This window comes from Rhipicephalus sanguineus, unplaced genomic scaffold (assembly GCF_013339695.2).
Source record: "Rhipicephalus sanguineus isolate Rsan-2018 unplaced genomic scaffold, BIME_Rsan_1.4 Seq609, whole genome shotgun sequence".
NCBI lineage: Eukaryota > Metazoa > Arthropoda > Arachnida > Ixodida > Ixodidae > Rhipicephalus > Rhipicephalus sanguineus.
In genome coordinates, this window is record NW_023615617.1 from 133,723 (window position 1) to 155,108 (window position 21,386).

Genomic DNA, 21,386 nt, shown 5'->3' on the forward strand with positions numbered 1-21,386 from the left:
CACTTTCAACATGTCCTATTTTCAAGTAGCCACAGCCAAGCCTGGCCACTGCGTAGAAGCCAGCGTACGCTCGCAAACGCTGCACTCTGGTCGCTCTGCGCTCGTGCGGTACACTCACTCCTGTGTTGTGAGACATTCGTACCACCAACGGCCAGTGCAACAATGATGTCACAGGCTAATGTTTCTTCAGTTATTGAACGCATCAGAATCTAAGTCACCAAATGCGATACTATCGCCTTCTGCGGTCATTTGAGAATACGGGCCCAACTTGTTTGGAAAAGCCGCTCCTTGTGCACTCACTGTAAAGACATATCATTGCATCAGACGCATAAGCTTTGTTAAATTTTATTTTTTATTCTTTATCTGCTACTGAATTAACATCTGCGAAATTGTTTGCACTTTGTGCAAGTTGGCACATAGTCCTTTTTGTCTACAGTAGGACGAATGCATCTCCCAATGATCTCCAATAATATACAACAGTGTCTGATGCAAGCTTATTTCATTTTATGCCTGCAAATTTTACAATTTCGTCGCTCCATCCAACTTTCTGCTGTCCTCAGCTGCATTTCCCATCCTTTGGAACCAATTCTGTCGCTATAACTGACCACCAGTTATCTGTCCTATGTGTTACGTGACCTGACCAGCTACATTTTTTGCACAGCTGTTGTGTGCCTGCTTGTGGGTTTCACATTTGCTCTAACGACGAACTGATGGCACAGGGGAGGATGACAAACAGTGAATGCGAATTGCAGATCACGCCTGCTGTAGCTTTTACCATGAGCGAATGATTGGCACCGGCCTTTGGAAGACTGCAAGCACAGAGCTCGGTTTGTGGAATGCAGAGCGCAGTAACTCGTGCCTGGTATGGCTTCTGCCACGAATGGACAATTGGCACAGGGGAGGATGAAAAAAGTGGGTCGGTTAGAGTACACTCTAGCATAGCAGCTTGTGCTGTTCTTGCTTTGAGTAAGCAGACTCGTTTCAGACCTTTCCTACTCCTGCAAGTGCGGCCTCCTTGCACTTTCACCCATTCAATTCTTCCAAAGCACTGTTGGTGGAACTTTGCATGTTAACGCAGTTTGAATGCAACCAGTGTAAATGCTCTGTCTGCAGCTACTGCTAAATAAACTGCTCAAGCAGGGGCTCAGCGCTGCCATCATAATCATTGGTGAATACTATTTCTCTTAAAGGGGCCCTGCAACACTTTTTGAGCATGGTCAAAAAACGCTGCTGATCGGTAGTTGAGGCTCCCGAGAACATGCAAGCCAAACATTATAGCGCTGCATGTGGCCTGGGATTTACAATAAATTCTCAGTCAGCTAAAAATTGCTTTCTCTTTCCTTGACTAATGGTGTTATTGACTCAAAATCACTGCGTCACTGGCACAAGTTCCACGCCATTGGCTCATTTGAACATGGCGTGTTCGGTAGTTACTGCGGCCGCCGCAGGAGGCCGTCACTTGCCTGTGCGCGCGGGCGATCGCAGTGAAAGCATGCCGCGCATTCAAGGAAAAAAGGAAAGTGCTCAAGGTCACGAGGCATGCGTGATGTGCCTCTTCCCCCATGCCACCCCTCCCTGCTTAGCTTCTAGTGCTTTCGTGAGGACGAGAGAAAGCAATTGCAGCGTGCAACAAACCTTTGCAACTCCGCTCGTACTGGACTGATTCTAAAAATTTTTGCAGTGGTCGATTCGTGAGGAAATAAGCTCCTTTAGTGAAGCCATTCCATGGCTACTTGGAAAAGTGTTGCAGGGCCCCTTTAATGTGTAGTACTAGAATAGTATTGGCTACCCCTTTTCGTTCTGATCCCTTTCGCTGTCTTCCCATCATTTTATGTTCCGTTGCACTTTGCGTGGTCCTTCACATATTTGTTATCCTCAGAGTTTCTGCCCAATATGTTAATACCAGCAGAATGCAATGATTGTACACCTTTTGCTTTGGGGAAAGTGGCAAGTTTCCAGTCTTGATTTGAGACTGCCTACCGTCTGCACTTCAGCTGATCCTTATTCTTAGGTGAATTGCCTTTTCAGGAGTACGCTCCCCTGTTAATTTTATGCCTGCCAACTCGCGATTTGCATGCGAGAATCCAGGTTTTTTACCAGTCCCGATTAAATGGGCGTGTCCTAAAATCTCCCAATAAACAGCTGCAACCACACCTGAAATGAAAATAATGAAGGGCAGCTGTTATTGCTGTTTGGTTGTTGTCAGAGGAGGAATGCCGGCAAGAGATTTAGCTTGGGAGAATAAAGGCTCGTGCCTTTTATGACCCAACTGCAACATTGCTCAAGTGGTTTGGGCGTCCACCTGCAATGTGGCAGTTACTGGGTTCGATTCCCAGTGCTGGGCACCCACTGGTTTTTTTGACTGGGAGAGAAGTACCCCAGGCCTGGTGCTCGGTGTTGTGGGTACTCTTCTTTTTTTAAAGAAAGTGACCTCCTTTGTACTCATATTTCACTCCCCTTCCCCCAATGACTGCACCGTGCTCCCTTATGGGGGGACGTGGCAATGAAAATTGTCTTTGTTGTTTATGGAGATAAAGTGATGAAATTTGGCGTGCAGATGTGATATGTTGTGCTGATATCATAACTGAAATCGGTTTTGAGCCATCTTTTGTAGTTTGAGTTACAACACTTGATAGACTTTCATTGTCATCCCAAAATTAATTAATGAATTAGACATAAGTTCGTCAAGATTTTTGCTTAAGGATATTCACAAGGGCACATTATGTGCCGTAAAGCTATTGGTTTATTTTTTAATATTCATGTAAGCACACACAAAAATTCTTGAAATTTCTTGTACATATTGTCTAACAACTTTTACAAAAAGCCAATTATAAAAATCTGTCTGGTGTGCAGACAAATATGGACAGCTTTATGGCACTCACCAATGTCTCAGGATCTAATTGCAGAAAACGGAATGGTTATATCTTTATTTGTTGTGAAGGTGGCACAGGGATAACTGACAGCAACTGTTGAAAAAATGAAAGCTGAGAAAATGAAGCTCGAAGAAAATTGAGCTAAAAGCTGAGAAAATGGAACTCAGAAGGAAGCTGGTTTAATTTTTCATTGGAGAAACTCATTTTTTGTCAGTATCTTGAGCTGTCCTCTTTATGATGATGCCAATATGGTGGCACTCTGTCAAGGGAAAACTGCAGATTTGCATTTTCTAAAGCCCAGTTTTCTCATAGTTTTTGATGACAGCACACTAGTAAACTGCTTTTTTTTTCAACTTCTACTGCTTATTTTGGTCTAATATTTCACCATGACATAAAACATTGTCTCAGGATTGCAGAAAAAAATTAATTGAAAAATTGAACATTTTGACCAAATTTACCATTCCCATTGCCACGTCCCCCCTTAAGAGTTGCAGAAATACGTAAAAACCCGCATATAGCTCGGACCCGCATATAGTCCGGGGTGTAATTCGGGGATAGCAAACGTGAGAAAAAAAGTTTTCACCCGAATATAGTCCGAGGAAAATGGAAAAAATGCATTTATTGACATTTCATTCATCGTCGTCGTCGGACGCACTCTCTTCCGAAGCTCCCTTGTCGGAAATGTTCTCCCACAGCACATCATCCTCAGTGCCATCAAGCGCGTTGGAGATGGAGCACTTTTTGAAGGCGCGGCAAACGAGCGCCTCTGGAATGCAGCCCAAGCCTCGACTATCCACGAGCAGAGCATCGCTGGCGAGGCCCGTTTCAGCCGTCCGGCAGGGGTCACTTCTGGTTCTCCGGACCTCATCCACTCCACGTACAGGCGCTTGACATGGTCCTTAAATGGCTTATTAAGGCACACATCAAGCGGCTGCAGCTGTGATGTCATCCCTCCCGGGATGACGACGAGCTCGGTGCGGGAGTCGCGCAGCAGTCGCTTTACGGAGTCGGCCAGGTGACACCGAAACGCGTCGAGCACAAGCATCGAAGGGAGCCCCAGCAGTGCTCCGGGCCGTCGACACCACACGGACTTTATCCAGTCAAGGACTAACGATTCGTCCATCCACCCCTTGTCCTGGCAGCGGACGACGACATTTTTCGGGAACTTCTCCCCCTTCGGCAGCGTCTTTCGTTTGAACACCACGTAGGGTGGCAGCTTGCGACCGTCAGCCGTGCAGGATAACATTACAGTCACCCGCGTTTTTTCGTTTCCAGTCGACCGCACGATAACTTGCCTGGAGCCTTTTTGATGCACCGTCAGCGCCGAGGGCATATCCAGGTAGACCGGCGTCTGATCCGCGTTGCCGATCTGGCCCAGCTGAAAGGGGACTGCCTTTCGCAACGCAATTATGTACAGTACGGTCCACTCTTAGGGAACACGCGAGCGCGTGGCTGACAGCCCGCGCGGCGCTGACTAGCGGCGAGATTTGTAAATGCGGCGCATGCGCATACACTTGTAAGAGCTGCGCGCACCCGAACGCCGTAATGAATCTATAAGCTTGCGCTGCATTTACAAATCTCGCCAGCAGTTAGCGCTCCGCGGACAGCCGGCCACGCGCTCGCGTGTTCCCTCTAAGAGTGGACCATACTGTACCTTTGAAAAGCCACGAGGTGCTCTTCGTAGCTCCTGGTAGCTTCTGGGATCGACGTACGCCGACGTAGGGAGAACCCAGCGCGGCGCATGAAGCGAGACACCCAATGCTTGCTCGCTTTGAAATCCTCCGGCTGAAATGCCTTTGTCTCGAGCGATCTCCCTTGCCTCGCTTGTAGCAGCTCGTGTGTTGACAGCGAGATGTGCAGCTCGCTGCTCCCGCACAAAGTCTGTGAGTTCTCGTTCCACGTCAGGAAATGCTGCATTTTTTGGTCCGCGGAAACTTTTTCGCTGGCCGCTGCATGCAAAGAGGGCTTCCTTCTGCTTCCGCCAACCGCGAATGCTCCGCTCGTTGACTCCGAACTGCCGCCGCTGCCGCTCCGCGGCACAGTTGCCGATGGTTTCGGCAGCAGCGATAACTTTTCTTTTAAAAGCAGCAGAGTACTGCCTGCGCGGTCCTGACATGGCGTAAAATCACAGGAGCAAAATCGAGGCCGTCGTTATGGGCACCAAGTTGAAGCAAAGGCCACTGACCAACTGACCAGTTAAGACTAACGCCGCTAACACTACCTAGCGCAGAAGCGCGCAGACAGCTGATGATGATGATAGCACCGCACCGCGCTATGCCGAAACCGAAACTGAATTTGGGCCGAAAATTCTTGGGACCCGCATATAGTACGGGGCCGAAATTTCGCACCCTAAAATCTAGAAAAAACACCGGGCTATACGCGGGTTTTTACGGTACGTCTTTCCTCAAACCGCTATTAGTTACTTCAGAAAAACCAATACACTAGGAAAGCTTGAAAGACTTGGGATGCAAAAGTGAGTGTCCTGGAATGCTCACAAGGTTATTCATTTATTTTTGGTGTTCTGAAAATGTCTGAGCGTATACAATGATGCCTTTTGGTAAATGAATGCCATGGCCAGAGTAACTTAAATGCCCGAGAATGCTGTCCATAAGTATGAATGGTAGCTGGCACATTGGAGAAGCCATATGGAAGATGCTTGAATTGGTTCTGGCACCGGGTGGTATAAGCATAGGCAGCGTCTCGTGCGCCGCGCGGTGCAGGAGCCGTTCCCACACAGAAGTGGCTCCTGCACCGCACGGAAGTGACGTCACCTCTTTAAAGTTAACTTAAAACAACTCAAATAGACAGATTATTACTTTATAATGTGTTAAACCTACAAAAATATTAAACAAAACGTGTTTGACGATTTATTTAATGTATTTTGTTACTGACATATCGCAACTACCTTAAATCCAGGGGCGCTGCGAAAGGTTACAGTCATGGTTACAGGTTACAGTAACAGCAGGCAAACATAGCAGCCGCGAGAAAATGATGTGCGGCAGAGTTGATGTTCTGCGGATTTTTGCGTTGCTGTTGGAAGTACTGCATTTCCTAGTTTGCGATGTCAAAACGTGGTGTTCAAGGGTGAAAGTGTCCTTGCAACCGAGTACCCCATTGTGCTTGTCGCGAAGGGTAAGGTTGACGATGAAATAAATGTTGCACAGTTCGTGTGAATGTCCGGACGCACAAAAAATCCCCGTGCGGCTGCGAAGTGTTTTTACTAAGCCTGTGGTCTCCGATGGCCAATGCTCCTGCACTGCAGGTTTTTCGCAAAGTGCGAACACGTAGCGGCCGTTCATCCGTTGCTAGGTCAATCATGCTGTGCTGTCACCGGCCGTGTTATTCAGCAATGCAGACAAACTGTGCGGCACTGTTTTGTAGGTAGGTGGGCTAACGCAGTCAGCTGTTGCCATTGGGCATCGTTTATCAAGTGCTGATCGCCTAGAGTACAGTGTAGCCTAAAGCATCATGTCGACACTTCAGTATTTGAAGCGACTTAGTCTGCCGATTACTTCGTGAGGCGCGCGGTGACGGTACCAACGGTACACTGAGAGACATAAGATTTCGTTTTGCATATTCGGCGTTGCTACAAGAAGCGAAGAGAAACAGTGACTGCTAGCTGCTAAAAAATGATGGCAGGAAACCTGTCCTTCATATTTTTATGGTTATCATCTACCAGTCATGCCTTGCACTCGGAACACACACGCAATGCGACAGCGCCAGCCGGAGCAATATTCTAGCGCTACTGTGACGCCGGCCGAAAGCACAGATTCGCCCAGCAATATTTGAAAGCATGCTGAAGTTCGACTGCTCCGAAGCCACGCTTTACGCAGTTCGCGTTTCTTTTCATCGCGATATAGTACGTCACCACGAGCCGTTCGCGAAATCTAGGCGCCCAGTGACTCAGTTCTGAGACCACGTCCTGTCATCGAAGCCTTGATAGCCGTGCAAATCAACATTCCTGACGCGGATGCCGGAGAAACCGATGCAGCCAGCTGCATCTGATCATCAAACATCTAATATCAAAGGGCCTGCAGACAGGACCCCAGCAGCGCAGCAGCAGCAAGTCCGGCTGACGGGAGGCCGATGGGGGGGCATACTCGCTTGCCGACTCGGCGAATTCACGGCATATTCAAACGGCGCGCCAACCGGAAAACGCATGACGTCACTTCCGTGCGGTGCAGGAGTCGTTTTCTGTGGGAGCGGCTCGTGCACCGCGCGTAGCATAGATAAAGCTTAAGAGTTTAAGCATAAAGTTCAACTTGCCAGTACCGAGAAATCAGATTTAGTGCTGTTTAAAGTAATCAACTTTCTTTGCACGAAATTACAAACAGTACTACAGGAAAATTGTTGTATGTCTTTTTCTTGCTACGTCCAGTACTGTTTGTAGTTTTGGCGCAGATTTTATCATGTTTAACCAACTAGCCCATTGTCAGGTTTTTATTCTGTAAAAAAGTGGGTGCAGTGAAGGCAGTCCAATGCATCGAGTCTTGGAAGCAGATATTCTGCTGCCTTCGTTGCACTGCTTGGTGTTTATAGCACGTATCATGGTTCCATCCTTCTTTACGAGAACTAGAACGTTGTGCGAAGCTTTGTGACGGATGACCCACTGACGCCGACTTCACCTTGCGACACTGCCAGCCAGTGATTCTTTACATTGCTGACATCAGACCGGATCATGGAGGCCCTATTTTAATGGTGGAGTCAAGTACACAAGGCCATCACGAGCCATCACAAGCATAGAAAGTCTTTTGCATTTGGAGTGCCCATCAGTATGCGAGTTGTGGGATATTAATAAAATTTTGATTGACCAGTATGATCTGTTTAGAAGAATAAAGAAGTAGTAGAAGATACAGTTGATATCGCTCATTTGGAAGCTGAGATGGAGGAACTGGATATTTATGTGCGTCAGACTATTCTAGCAAAGGTAAGAGCAGAATATAAGATCACAGACACATTGAAAGCTTGGCAGGCTCACTTGGAATCAATAAGGAAATGGATTAGAGCAGAAGTACAGTGCAAAATATTGTGTCCGTCTACGTCACCACCATCTAGCCGATGCATATTGAATAACAATCTTGTTGCACGGAAGCCACACGAGTGGCTCTGTGCAACAACACCAACAAATAGCCAAACGCACTTGAAGCCAAGAAATTAGCGCTTCTGCTACAGAAAAGATAGTCTGAAAAACCTACACAGCAAACCGATGCTTCTAAAGACCTGGTTCACACCTTTAGAACTCCATCAGTGTGCATTACCAATAAACTATTGACGAGACAGTTGTTTGAAACAACTCAAGTGTATTGTTGGCCACAAAAGTTTGCTGAATCTGCAGTGTGTGGTGGAGCGACGGAAAACTGCATTGCTGCGGCACCGACTGTCACACGGCGTGGTGTTGAGGCTATTGGCCGTAGCCTCGGCGATTAGCTCCGCCAACACACCATTGCCGGAACTAATCACGGAGGCCACGGCCGATAGCGTCAACACCATGTTGTGTGACGGTAGGTGGCGGAGCAATGCAGTTTTACGTAAAGTCCCTTAATATATAGAAAGTAGCGACACTGTCCTCCATATCCTCTCCAGAGTGTCCAACCCTCCTCTCCCAAGTGTCTAAACCGTATCTATATCCTCTCCCAAACGGTCACCATCCGGGCGCCGGCCATAAAACCTGGCTCGCGCCACTTTCCTATCAAGAATGCTATGTCACTGTGATAACGCGCGCAGCGTTGGTGACCGCGAAGTGCCGGAACCGCGGTAGTAACGCGAAGAAAAAAAGAAAGAGGTTCGCGCGCATTTCTCGGGCAACGGTCCGTGAAGCGGGGAGGTGGAAGGCGGGAGAGGAGGGTGCTTGGCGGGTGGCTCGGTTAAAAGAAAGACTGTACTTTCCCAAAAATATCCAGGGAAGTGTTACGTCGCTCCGCCACGTACTGCAGATCCCGCAAACTTCTGCGGCAGACAGTACGTGGTAGAGGAAGAGATTTCTATGATCAAAAAGCAGGAAGCCTTTGTAAATCCAAAAGGCCGACCACGAAATATTGAGGATGCATGCTAGCCAAAGATAACAGACTCGGATGATATGCAGTCCTCACTGCCGTGCATACAAGTGCTTAGCAGAAGCAAATCATGGCCAGTTCATAAAGCGAAAAGAAATGGAAGGAAGACCATGAGGACTCAAAAGCAAGCCCCTTGTATGCTCATAGCTTCTGCCCTTTGAGCAAGCTACAGACATCAATTGAAAAGAATGTGGATGGTACAGCTTATTTCAGCTAAGATGGGAAATGCCGAGACAGCGTCACAGCTGTGAATGAGACAGCCCAGACCAATGCAGAAGCAGAAGGCCAATGCTTTCAAGGTGAATGCAGCTATGATGAGAAAATCAAGAAATCTCAAGAACAGCTACACCAGAACCTTGTGGAAAAGTCTGCATAACGGATGTCCAGGCCAGCAAAAACCGCTCATCGAAAGTACAAGTTCATCAAGGGCGATGCTTTCAAAAGCATGGGTATAAACAAGTGTCTGAAGCATCGCTGGAAGACCAGGCGCAAGAGGAAACCCAGATACTCTCACATGGATTGACTTGGACTTGATACAAATACCGATGAACAAGCAGTGCATACTATAATCCGTGTGTGTCATTGTTCGTCGCGTCTCTCATAATCATATCGTGGTTTTGGGACGTTAAACCCCAGATATTATCATTGTTCGTCATCATCAGGCGTTACAGTGGGGCCGCAGAGGATGTTGAAAACTGTGTAGCAGACAAGGAGTGGCGCAGTCATCATTAGGATCGATTGAGTGTGTTCAAATAAAGAAGGGGTCGACGGGGGGCTTCACCATGGGGACGACGGCTTATCTTTTTCTCCACATTTGTGTGGTGTCATCGGCCAGTGAGGCCCATGCCACCACACGAAGCTGATTCAAGTGGAAAGCGCGCCACTTGAAAGCGATGCCGCGACAGTGCAAGTGATCGACTCAATTTATAAGAGGCTCAAGAACAACAACGAGAAGCTGAAGAAGATCAACGATGAGATAGAGAGCTGCATAAGTGATGAGGCATTTTAAGCTACTGCAATTAATTATGAGGACAATGTGACCCACATCTTAGCCAAGCTCAACAGCAAATGCCACCAGCATACCGAAACATCTGCATTGTCATCGCCAATCGAAGTTTGCGATGTGCCGGCGGCTGTGGGACCTGCTGAAAGGCCCGGGGCCAAGTTACAATTAGCTGACAATTAATCCTTTCACTGGTGACTTGTGCAATTGGAATGAGTTCTGGGAGCAATTTGACCAGGTCATCAACCGGGATGCAATCTTGCAGCTACCGACAAATTTAACTACCTGAGGCTATTCTTGAAAGAAGACGTGGCTGCAGCTATTGTAGGGCTGCCTATCACCGAAGCGTGTTACGCAGATGCATTAGACATGCTGAAGAGACGTCTCGGCAACAAAAAGTGCTTGGAGCAGGAGTGCTTCGAAGGCTTACTCCTGTGCGTTCTAACGGAGTGACCAAACTGCGCAAGGGTTACTGTTATAAATAAAAGAGAACCAAGTATTAACACACGGGGACTGGAGGCGCTTGGCGTTAGCAAGTCGTCTTTCTCATCGGTGCTATGCGACGTTCTCTTGAGGGCATTGCCACATGACATTGTTGTAGCATATCACAGATCTTGCGCAACACAACCTGCAAGTTCCACCATAACGTTCAACATGTCATGTAACTAAGAGCATCTCCTTCACTTTGTCTCTATTGAACTGGAGAGCCTCGAAAAAAGTGACTTTGGGGAGTAGAAAGGATACGATGAGGCGGCCCCTCCTAGAGACAAGAGTCGTTGCTTTCATAACATGATCCCAAAGTTATCAGTGGTTCATAACCAAGCTTCAAAAACATCATAGAATACGGGCTTCACTTTTTGCAAGTCAACACAGCATTTGACGGAGTCCTGCCATAGAGCCTACCACTGTCGGAAAAGAAGCTTCTCTCCGCCGACATGCGGCGCTTTCGATCAGTAAAGGTCGCCACGCAAGGGACTGCAGGCATAGAATTGCATGTTCCGGCTGCAGAGGTCGTCATGTGTCCAGTATGTATGACCCAGCTAAGCTACGCCGAAGGGAGTTTGAAGACGCCAAAGGCAGCAGTATGACTGTATGTGCAGCCACAACCAAGAGCAATGTAAGGGGTGACACTTTGACCCGTATGCTTCTACAGACTTTCTGCGCATGGGGGTGTCATTACAGATTATTTGTGTCATTACATCAGAGGCATGTTCGACAGAGGAAGTGGACTCACATTTGTAACTAAAGCTCTTTCTAGGCATTTGAATGCTACTACAGCAATCAACACTTTCATCACTGTCAGCAGTTGCACACTGAAAAGACTCCGCATTGTTGAGCTTTACCTCCAAAGTCAACATTCTGATGTGGAAGTCGTGATACCCCTCATTTGCCAAGATATATCAGCCAGCACAGTGACTTCGGCATTCGTCGCATCATTCAAGAAAACCGAGCATGATATCGCTGATGAACTGCTCGGCCCATCCATTGAGAAAAAAAAAACGGAATAAGTGTGCTGATTGGCTCGCACCAGATGTGGGCAGTGACGACAGGTGAACTTTACAGATCTGGAAGTGAGGAAAAGCTCATTGCCATGAAATCAGAGCTCGGATGGGCCTCCCAAGGGAGCACCGAACACTCATTGTCGAAGGCAGTTGATGCCCGAGTCGTGGTATGCGAGTTGAAAACTCAAATAGAGGTTAATGAAGAGCTAATCCAATTATTTTCGAAACTAAGGAGTGTAGGTACATCCAGGGGCGTAGCCAGAAATTTTTTTCGGGGGGGGGCGGTTAACCTATATGTACGTTCGTGCATGCCTTTGTATGGTGTGTTTGTGTATATACGCAAGCAAAATTCATAATTTTCGGGGGGTTTGAACCCCCTGGCTACGCCCCTGCGTACATCTGATACTGCAAACAAGGAAATGGAGACGAGCTCGAAACTATGCAAAACTTTGAGGCAACAATAGAGTTGCGGGTAGGCAGATATGAGGAGTCATTGACCTGGAAAACTGGGTTTGAACCAGTGTCGCGGAGTTGCCACTCCGGAATTGGAATGATTCCGGAATAATTCCACATTTTGCGACCCCGGAATGGAATGGGAATGGAATGGGGACAACACTTGAAGGAATGGAATGAGAATGGAATTAAGCGCCTTTTGCACGGAATGGAATGGGAATGGAATGGGGACAACACTTGAAGGAATGGAATGGAATTAAGCGCCTTTTGCACGGAATGGAATGGGAATGGAATTACGTCTTTTTTCGAAAATAGAGCACGTTTTTGTCTACGCGCTGCTTGCGACCTTTATTGCAGCATTTAAAAATCATGAGGACACCTAAGCACTTTTTATGACGTAGTGATTGCCAAAGAAATAGTGACCAATTGCCGGACATGTTGTTGTTGTTGTAGAAACGTTTGTTTGAGCGGATAAAATAAAATAAAGTTGGATGGCCTCTTCTAAGTTCAGAAAGCTGCGAGCAACCGCTGCTGTTTATAGCCCGGGAGATCAGGCGTTCTCGAGCCTAGAGCTGGTCAACCTGCACTCCCACTGCTCCGGGGTGGGATAATTTCATTATATCGTTATCCTTTTTCTTTGCATCTTTTCTTCGCTCGGTTGCTACGACTTGGCACATACCCGTGTTTTCGTCGCCAAGCAAAGAGGGCATTGGGGAGGAACGTATTTTGCTACACCCTTAATTGCTACTACTGTAATATCATACTCAAATTAGTCATGTAGGCCTGAGTACATGTTTTTGTGAAGTCGAAGGCTACAACGCATTCTCTAGGTCCACCTTTAGATAGCCAGAGCCAAGGGTAGGCGTGGTGTAAAAGTGTGAACGTTCTGCCAATTTGTAAAAGAGAAACCGAGGCATAAGTTAGTGTACAAACAAATGCATTATCCCAGCAGATACTGAAGGGAGAAACAAATTATCTCTGCACGTTGGTTCCCATTGATACCCCCTCACGAAAGTGGCGAATACTCTATGCACAGCCTGATCTTTATCTCACGAGCAGTTTAGTACCTGACACATGTAAATAACTTTTGCGGCAAGGAAGACATTGCATACCTACACAGGCGAACACAGAAAATTCTCCTTACCTCATCCATGCTTGTGAGGCGCGCTTGACAAGCGTGAGTGCTGACAAGCAGTGCGGCCCAGTGTTCCGTATTCGATGCAAAGGCACAAGGTGCCCAAGCGGTGCACTGTTCCAACTAATACCAGCAGATCTAGAGGGTTTTGTTACCCATTAACCAAATCTTAGTTTTCTCCATATTCACGACCGCTGCAGACGCGTCACAAAACTGCTTAGTCTTCTTGAACACTATCTGTCAGCATAAAAATACGCTATGTCGTCATGTTAGCATTAACACATATAAGCTTAAACAATATTAAAACATCACCATTCTTTCAAACATCCTGACCATGCAAATACTACAGGTAGCGGGAGAACTGCCCCTATGGGAATTAGTAGGGTGGTTGTACTGCACGAGATATTCATACTTATAGGACTGTGCAGCGCTCAGTCCTAAGTATGAATACCAACTCGCTCATTTTTCCATTGTAAGTGCACGAGGTATGTCATCAAGCTACTATCCCTGACCTTGGTAACGTGTTTTGCGTACTTTTGCAGTTCTTAATGCATCTGATGACATCAGCTTTATGGGCATTCATTCTTAACTCGATAAAACTATCAAGATGCCTTTCCTTTGTTGAGGAATTACAGGAATGGAATAGAACTGCCCGGCCATTCCCGGAGGGAATGAGCTAAGTTTTTTCATTCCGAGGAATTGAAAGGAATGGAATTGTGGCAAGTTCTAATTCCCTGGAATGGAATTGGAATGGAATGGAGGCGCCCATTCCGCAACACTGGTTTGAACTATGTGAAAACAAGGAAGTCACCATTACCAGACTAAAAAAAAACTTCTGAGCCACTCATCCATAAAAGGTACTCTGGTCATCCTCCATTCCTGCACTTGCTTATATGCAAGTGCAGGAATGGAGGATGACCAGAGTATTTTGAAGCAACATGCAGTCCATTTCTGCTGACGGCAACCATTCTTCATCACAGAAAAAGAGTGCCACCAAGTATGGCCTCGACCACCAAGACCTTGGCCGAATTGTTTTACGTCGACGATTTAGTGACAGGAGCTGATACAGACGACGAAGCTGCCAAGCTTTGTAAAGAGGCACAACAGCTCATGCTCTCGGCAACAATGAATCTTTGCACATTCCGCAACAAACTCCCGAGAGCTTATGAACATGGTGGAAGGCGAGCACCGGTCAACCTGCCAAGAGATGGTTGTACTTCATGAAGATTCAGCTAAAGTACTGGGCATTGCGTGGAGTTCCCAGAGTGATGAGTGCAGCTTCTTGATGGCCAATCTTCTTGATTTTCTTAAAGAAAACTCAGACACGAAAAGATATGTTCTACAAGCAGCGTCAAGAGCGTTTGATCTGATAGGAATCATCATGCCATACGAATATTGTTTAAAAGAATCTGGACCCGCGGAATTAACTGGGACAAGTGCTGGCCTCAGGATTTACGAGCAGAATGGGAACAATGGGTTCACACAGCTTCAATCAACTAGGGTACCGCGCTACCTCGGCAGCAGCAGCAAAGAGAAGCTGCCGCAAGTACTAGAAATGCACGTTTTTGCAATGCAAGTCCGTTAGCATATGACGCAGTGGTCTACATAGTGCCTGACAGAGCAAGACGACCCACTTACTAATCGCAATGTCAAGTGTTGCTCCCACCAAGATGGTAACTTTGCCTCGTCTAGAGCTTCTAGGAGCATTGATCGGTGCAAGGTTGACGAGCTCCGTATCAGCGCACTTACGGACTTTCAGCTATGCTACACAATGTGGGCAGATTAGACGATAATGTTATCATGGCTTAAAAGGGCGATGCCGAAATTGAAAGTTTTTTGCAGCAGAGTCACTGAGATCCAAGAGCGAACTGAGCCTTCTGCTTGGAAGTATTGCCCTGGTAATAAGAATCCAGCAGCCTGTTGCCAAAATCTGTTGACCAGGTAGCTACGAGCAGGTTGTGGTGGCATGGGCCTCGCTGGCTCCAGGAACCTGTGCACCTGCAAGCGTCACAACCACTACAAACAGCGGAGAGTGACGAACTCATGTTGGGAAAAGGTCATCATTCAAGTATCCCTTACCACTTATTCATGCTTCCGCTGCTTGCAGTGTAGCAGTACAGCAGACTTGATAAACTGCTGAGAGTTGAAGCATGGGTGCACAAGTCCATTGCTGCAGGCATAATGGCAGCGATAAAAAAAACTGGTCCCTCACGGCAGGGGAGATATCGAGTGCCGAGCAGTACTGGATTGGACAAGCACAATATGTGTTTTTCAGCGCATAAATCAAACCTATCGCAGAGAAGTGTTCTGTCATCACCCATCGCAGGCCTCAACCCATCAGGACGAAGATAAGATACTTCGGGTTGGTGGGCATAATGTGGATGGACTCTCCGGAAGGTGTCAGCATCCGGTTATGCTGGCGAGCGATCATCACTTTTCAAGGCTACTTGCAATCCAAGCCCACTGCAAAGTGCTACTGGAGGCGTGATACCCTGACTCAGTTGTGAGAGCGCTTCTGGATGTGCAAACCACGAAGCCTGGTGAAGAAAGTGACCAGGGATTGCTACGTCTGTAAACGTTACACCGTTTCACCAGGACATGCTCAAATATCTCCTCTTGCAAAGCATCGGGTGACACGAGCGCACGCATTTCAAGTGGTTGGAGTGGAATTCGTGGGATCTCTTGTGAAGACACTGTAAGGCGAGACGAAGAACTAAGCTGCTATTCGTGTCTAGCTTCAAGAGCGATCCACTAGAACTTGTGTCCAGCATGACATCTGAGGCATTCTTGATGGCTTATGTCGATTTTGTGCCAGACAAAGCCTTTCCCAGGTCATTTATTCAGACAATGGTATGAGCCTTTAAGAAAACATCAGGGGATTTGTGAAAGCTTTGTAGCATGCCATTACAAGATGATGTCGCCGGACACCTGAGAGTAAAGGCATCAAACGGAAGTTTATTGTGCCAAATGTTCCATGGTGGGGTGGATGGTGAGAGTGGCTGGTGAGAACTGTGAAGACACCGCTTCGCAAGATTCTTTGAAGAGCCTGCCTCAATTCCGAGGAACTTGCGATGGTGATCACAGAAGTTGAAACCGTTGTCAATTCAGGACCTCTTACATTCGTTCAGTCAGAAGGCAGCGAACCATGCACTCTGACTCTGGCTGATCTGTTAAAGGGACCGACAAATGGTCAGAACATGCGATTAGATCCTGGTGGAAATGAAAATACCGTGAATTATAGCGACAGATTCAAGCATCCTATTTGCAATCGGAGTAGGATTTATATTTTTAAATAGCATTTAAAAGTCACAAAAAATTGTATGTCGCGCAGCCGAGTGGAAAAGCCTTGAAGTTGGATTATGGAGTGTTCACTTTGTTGTACGTAATCTGATGCTTTCATGTGCACCATAATTGGTGCTAAAATTAGAGTTGTTATTATTGTTCATACCTGCTCTATTCTGTGCTGCTTATGAAGTAAAAGAAGTTGCAAGCTGAAAAGCGGCGCTGCCTTCATGGCAACTAGTGGAACATGAACATGTCGAGCCACGGCACATGCGCGCGGAGTGCACGCATGCACAGCAAACCACTGTGCACAAACACGAACCGCTCTCGTGCTCACCTCCCACTGTTTGCAGCATGTGTTGTGTGTATACGACTTCATAGCCGCCGCGATAGAAAAATTTGATTCTAAATGTTTCATGCCGTTTTCTCCGTTGCCATGCCATGATTAGACACTGACCGGTATGCTTTCTGTTTGCTAAAGAAAACAGGTACCAGAAAAACTGGTTGTCGGTCCCTTTAATTGGCCAAAGGTTCATGGCAATACCACAAGGCAGCATCAAGGAAACGGAGATATCAACATGTATGGAGGCCGTACAGTGACTTCAGTAGAGAAGGTGCCTGACAGAAAACTTTTGGAAACGAAGAACCACAGAGTACTTATTCCAACTGAAATAAGCGCACTTGTGCGAAAATGGGGTACGAAGAAAGTTAAGGAAGGCGATGTTCTACTCACACACGCTGAAAACCTTCCACGTCAAGTGTGGCAACTCGCAAGGGTGATTGAAGTCTATGGAGGAAATGATAGTCACATTCGCTCTTGCAACATAAAATGATAAGATGGCCTTGTGAAAACAAGGGCCATACAAAGACTGCATCCACTAGAAATACAGGTGCGATACCACTGCGCGGGCGGGAATTGTTGAATTTCCCACACTCATCCTACAAAAAGAAAATGAAAAATTGCATGCGAACGAGCTCGTGAGCTCATTCGACCAGGAACTAGTAGCCATCTTTACGTTCTGGGCTCATCCAGACACCACTAAACGTCTAAGTGAGTCCTAAGTCCGTGTGGCTGTTCTGTTTTGCCACATATTTATACCTCGATCCAGCATGGTGGTGGGTACTTGTATCTCTAGGAGGTGGCTTCTCCTTTCCACTATGTTTTTCACTCCCCATCCCCTCCCCCAACGACAATAAACCGTGCTTCCTTATGGGTTGCAGAAAGAAAACTCACTATTCTTGGGCTTAGAAGAGAGCATGCATTCAGCGTACATGTCCACAGTGCCTTCGATGCAGAGGAAGTCGGGATGTGTGCGCTGTTGTGGTCACAAGAGATGTAAAATTTCGTTGTTAGTTTTTGCAGTTTCACAGTGGTGCGTTTAAACAGGTGAGACGGATCGACCTCGTATATAGAAGCGAGCCTTGAGTTTTTTCGTCACTTGAACGAAATCACTAAACAGCTAAATCACTAAATGAGCCCCTTATCTCCAACTCACCCTGTACTGAGTGAGCTGATTTAATTTTATGCTTTCAAACTTAATTTTGCTGCTCCACCAAATCGTATGCCTCCTTGGCCACGCTTCCTATCGATTGGTATCCATTCTGACGTTCTAATGACTATCTGTTATCTGTTCTTCACGTGATATGTCTGTCCAGGTCCATTTTTCTGGTTATATCTACTAGATATCGGTTATCCTTATTTGTTTCTAATCCACTCTGCTGTCTTCCTATCTTAGAGATACACCTACCATTTTTGGTCCATTGTACGCTGGGTGGTCCTTAGCGTCTTCTCGAGCTTTTTTATTGTAATGACAGCGGTAAGTCACCGGTAATTAGTCGAAATATGTGTACGCCTATAAAACAAAACCTCTATAAAACATTTTAAAGACGTTTTATCGAGGTTTCGTGTTTCGTGGGCGTATGCGCACCAGCCCATCATATCCTTCGGCAGTGGCTTAGCCAGGTGGGTGTTTGGGGGTTTGAGCCCTGCCCCCCCCCCTGAAATTTTACATTTTGTATGCGTCTTAATATACCCACACATACAAACACGCACAAGCATACATTTCTCACTGTGCCCTGAATTTTCTTACATGAGTGCCATGGGCTCTGCGTTTGTACTTGACCTTGATATATGTACTCTTCTACATATTCTAGTGTCCAGTTTACCACAAGCTTCTTTTGGGAGGGAGCACCCCTCCTGAAACTGTTGGCTAATAAATAAATTTTATATCACTTTTCAATAGAGGCAACAGCTCCATATCGGAACAGAACTGGCCCATCATTGAGCCATTACTGCATGACTCTATTTATAAATATAATAGGGGTGTGCGAATAGTGAAATTTCTCTTGAAGCGAATAGTGCCGAATTGCGGCCAAAAATATCAATACCAAAGTTATTGAAATTGAAAGAAAGAAAACGTAATGTCGTGCTTCGTCGTGAGTGCTCCGGGCCCGAAAATCTTCGGGCGTCCAGTCACAGCAGCGTTTTAACGGCGCGCCGGAATGATGGAGTTCTGAACGAGTGGTGTTGTGTGGCAGCGATGCAGCGTGAACAAATTTTTGCATGTGAAGCCATTCACTGAAGGTTCGCGGGGCCAAAGTGGGGACGTTTTACGGGGTTTGCGGCATATGCGACTGAAGTAAGCAAGAAGTCCGTGCTTTCGTTTCGGTTGCAAAGTTGCGACGTTCTTGACAGCTTTCTCGTGTGTGTTTTTATGTGCTGAAATGACATGATCTCCTTTAAAATAAACATGTGCTGCTTGAACCAGGATATCAGTCAAAGTTTTAATGAAAGGCCGACTGTAGCGATGTTAGTGTTACTTTTAGCCCCTTACCCTAACCAAGTTGCACCATTGACCTTTGTCGCATTTAAATATTCGTCCTGTTGAATTATTCAAAACTTTGAATACTAGCTATTTGAAAGTCGAATCGAATGATTCGATTCGAATTCGAAACTCGAATATTCGCACACCCCTAATATAATATATATAATAATATATATATATAGATATATATATATATTATATATATATATATATATCTTATATATATATAATATTATATATATATATAGGGACAGATAGACTTTTTCAACTGAGAGAAGGATTACCTCCTTTCTGGACCTTTTACGGGAGGCAAAAGCGCGTCACAGCTTGGCAGTGCAATCAGAGATGATTATGGCGGCACCCAGGAAACCTTCGTATGATTCGTTGTCACAGAGTAACGGGACTGCCGTATTTGCTCGTGCCTCATAATATTACTTTTCCTTCTACATTAATCACGACATTAATCAAAGAAATTAATATAATTAACTTCAATTAGAAGAGATAGGCGGTCGGTAAAGCATAGGCGTGCGCAGAGGGGGGTGGCTTCCCCACCAGTCACCTTAGAAGAGGGGGGCCAGCAAAGTCAGTCCATACATGACTTAATAGGGAGGGGGGCGCTGCGATGAACCTTCGCTCCCCTGGGGAACCCTGCGCCATGCCTAGGGTTAAAGGGACACTAAAGAGCAAAATGATTTTATATGCGAAGCAGCTCTTGACTAGCCTGTGTAACGCGCTGTCCCTCCGTCCGCACAAACGCGAGGCAACGCGCTTCCCTCGGCGCAGGTGTTGGAGCGGTGCCAAGTAGGTCACGTCAACGCCGCAGCTGGGCGTTGACGTCACGCTCCCCTCGCACGTTTCCTCGCAGGTGCGCGCGTACGTCACTCTCTCCCTCACCCGCCGGAGCGCCCGCAGCTGCCGGCTCCAACGCCCGCTCGCCTCCCGTGTCTGCTTTTCAAACAAACGTTTACACTAGTAAACGCTACACCGACTTTCGTTTCAAACGAATTTTCCAGCGCCCACCGCAGCACCTGCATTAGCGCCGTTCAACCCGTGACGCCACCCGTGCGCAACGCTGCTGCTTCGCATCCCATCAGGGTTCCCTTCGGGGAGATGGTCCAATTTTTCTCATATTAGTAAAGTACTCATTCACGATACCAAAAACACCACGCATGCTGCGAGAAGACGCTTAGTAAGCGAGAAAACGCGCAAGAACAAAATGTGGGTGGCGACGCCACCTTGACGTTTCCGCACCACCGCCGTGACGTCACATGTTTTGACGGCGCCTACTAGGGACTGCATAGTTCCTAATCGATAAAAATGAAGTACATTGTCCTTTCAGGAGGCCAGAAACATACCAAGTTTGGGGTAATTTTGTTGAACCAATATGGCGCCAAAATGAGATAAATACACTTTGAAATCCGTGACGTCCCCGGGGAGATTTCGGCGCGAAATTTAAAAATGAAATTTTGAACTTTATTTCCTCTATTATTAAACCTATGATGTCGAAATTAACGACATTAGAGTTCTCAGAGCAAATTTATCGATCTAAACCGATTCGTTGTTTAGTGTCCCTTTAAATGGGAGATTTCGAGTCCTTCCTGAGAATTCCAAAACGCGGCCGCTGTTAATTTTCACGGAAAAAAATCGTCGGCGAAACCGAAGTAGTACACTCTAACCGAAGCGCCGGTGAAGTGGACGTCCAGAATGACTACACTTTTTGTGACAAACGATTGCAGTGTGGTGTTGGTTCTGCATTCACCTCGTGCGCCATGCATGCTTTTATGCCAAGCCAAGCGCTGCCGGCCATGAACACTGGCGAAGCGGAGCGGATCGATGGTTGATCAGAGTGGGTTGATGTCATAGAGTTATTATATATCGTAGGGGAAACAGCGCAAAGACCGATCAGAAAAGGCACACATACAACCACACGTACCTTTTCTGTGTGCCTTTTCTGTCCTGGTCTTTGCGCTGTTTCCCTACGATATGGTCAACCAACTATCCGACAAGTTCACCCTTCAAGATTATTATATTAACTCTATGGAGTCAGTTCGCCGGCGAAATTGGTCGGATTCCATCATTCCGCAAAGATTACCAGAGGCCACTTTTATGAATGTTCGTTGGAAGAACTTCAAAGGTTAATTAATTTAATTGCTATGATAGCTGTCTTAATTTCTCTGGTTAACCTAAGGTATCTACCGGCACAGAAAAAGCAGTGCAGATATTTTGAGGATTAGCTCGGGAATCGTTGGACCGATTGGCG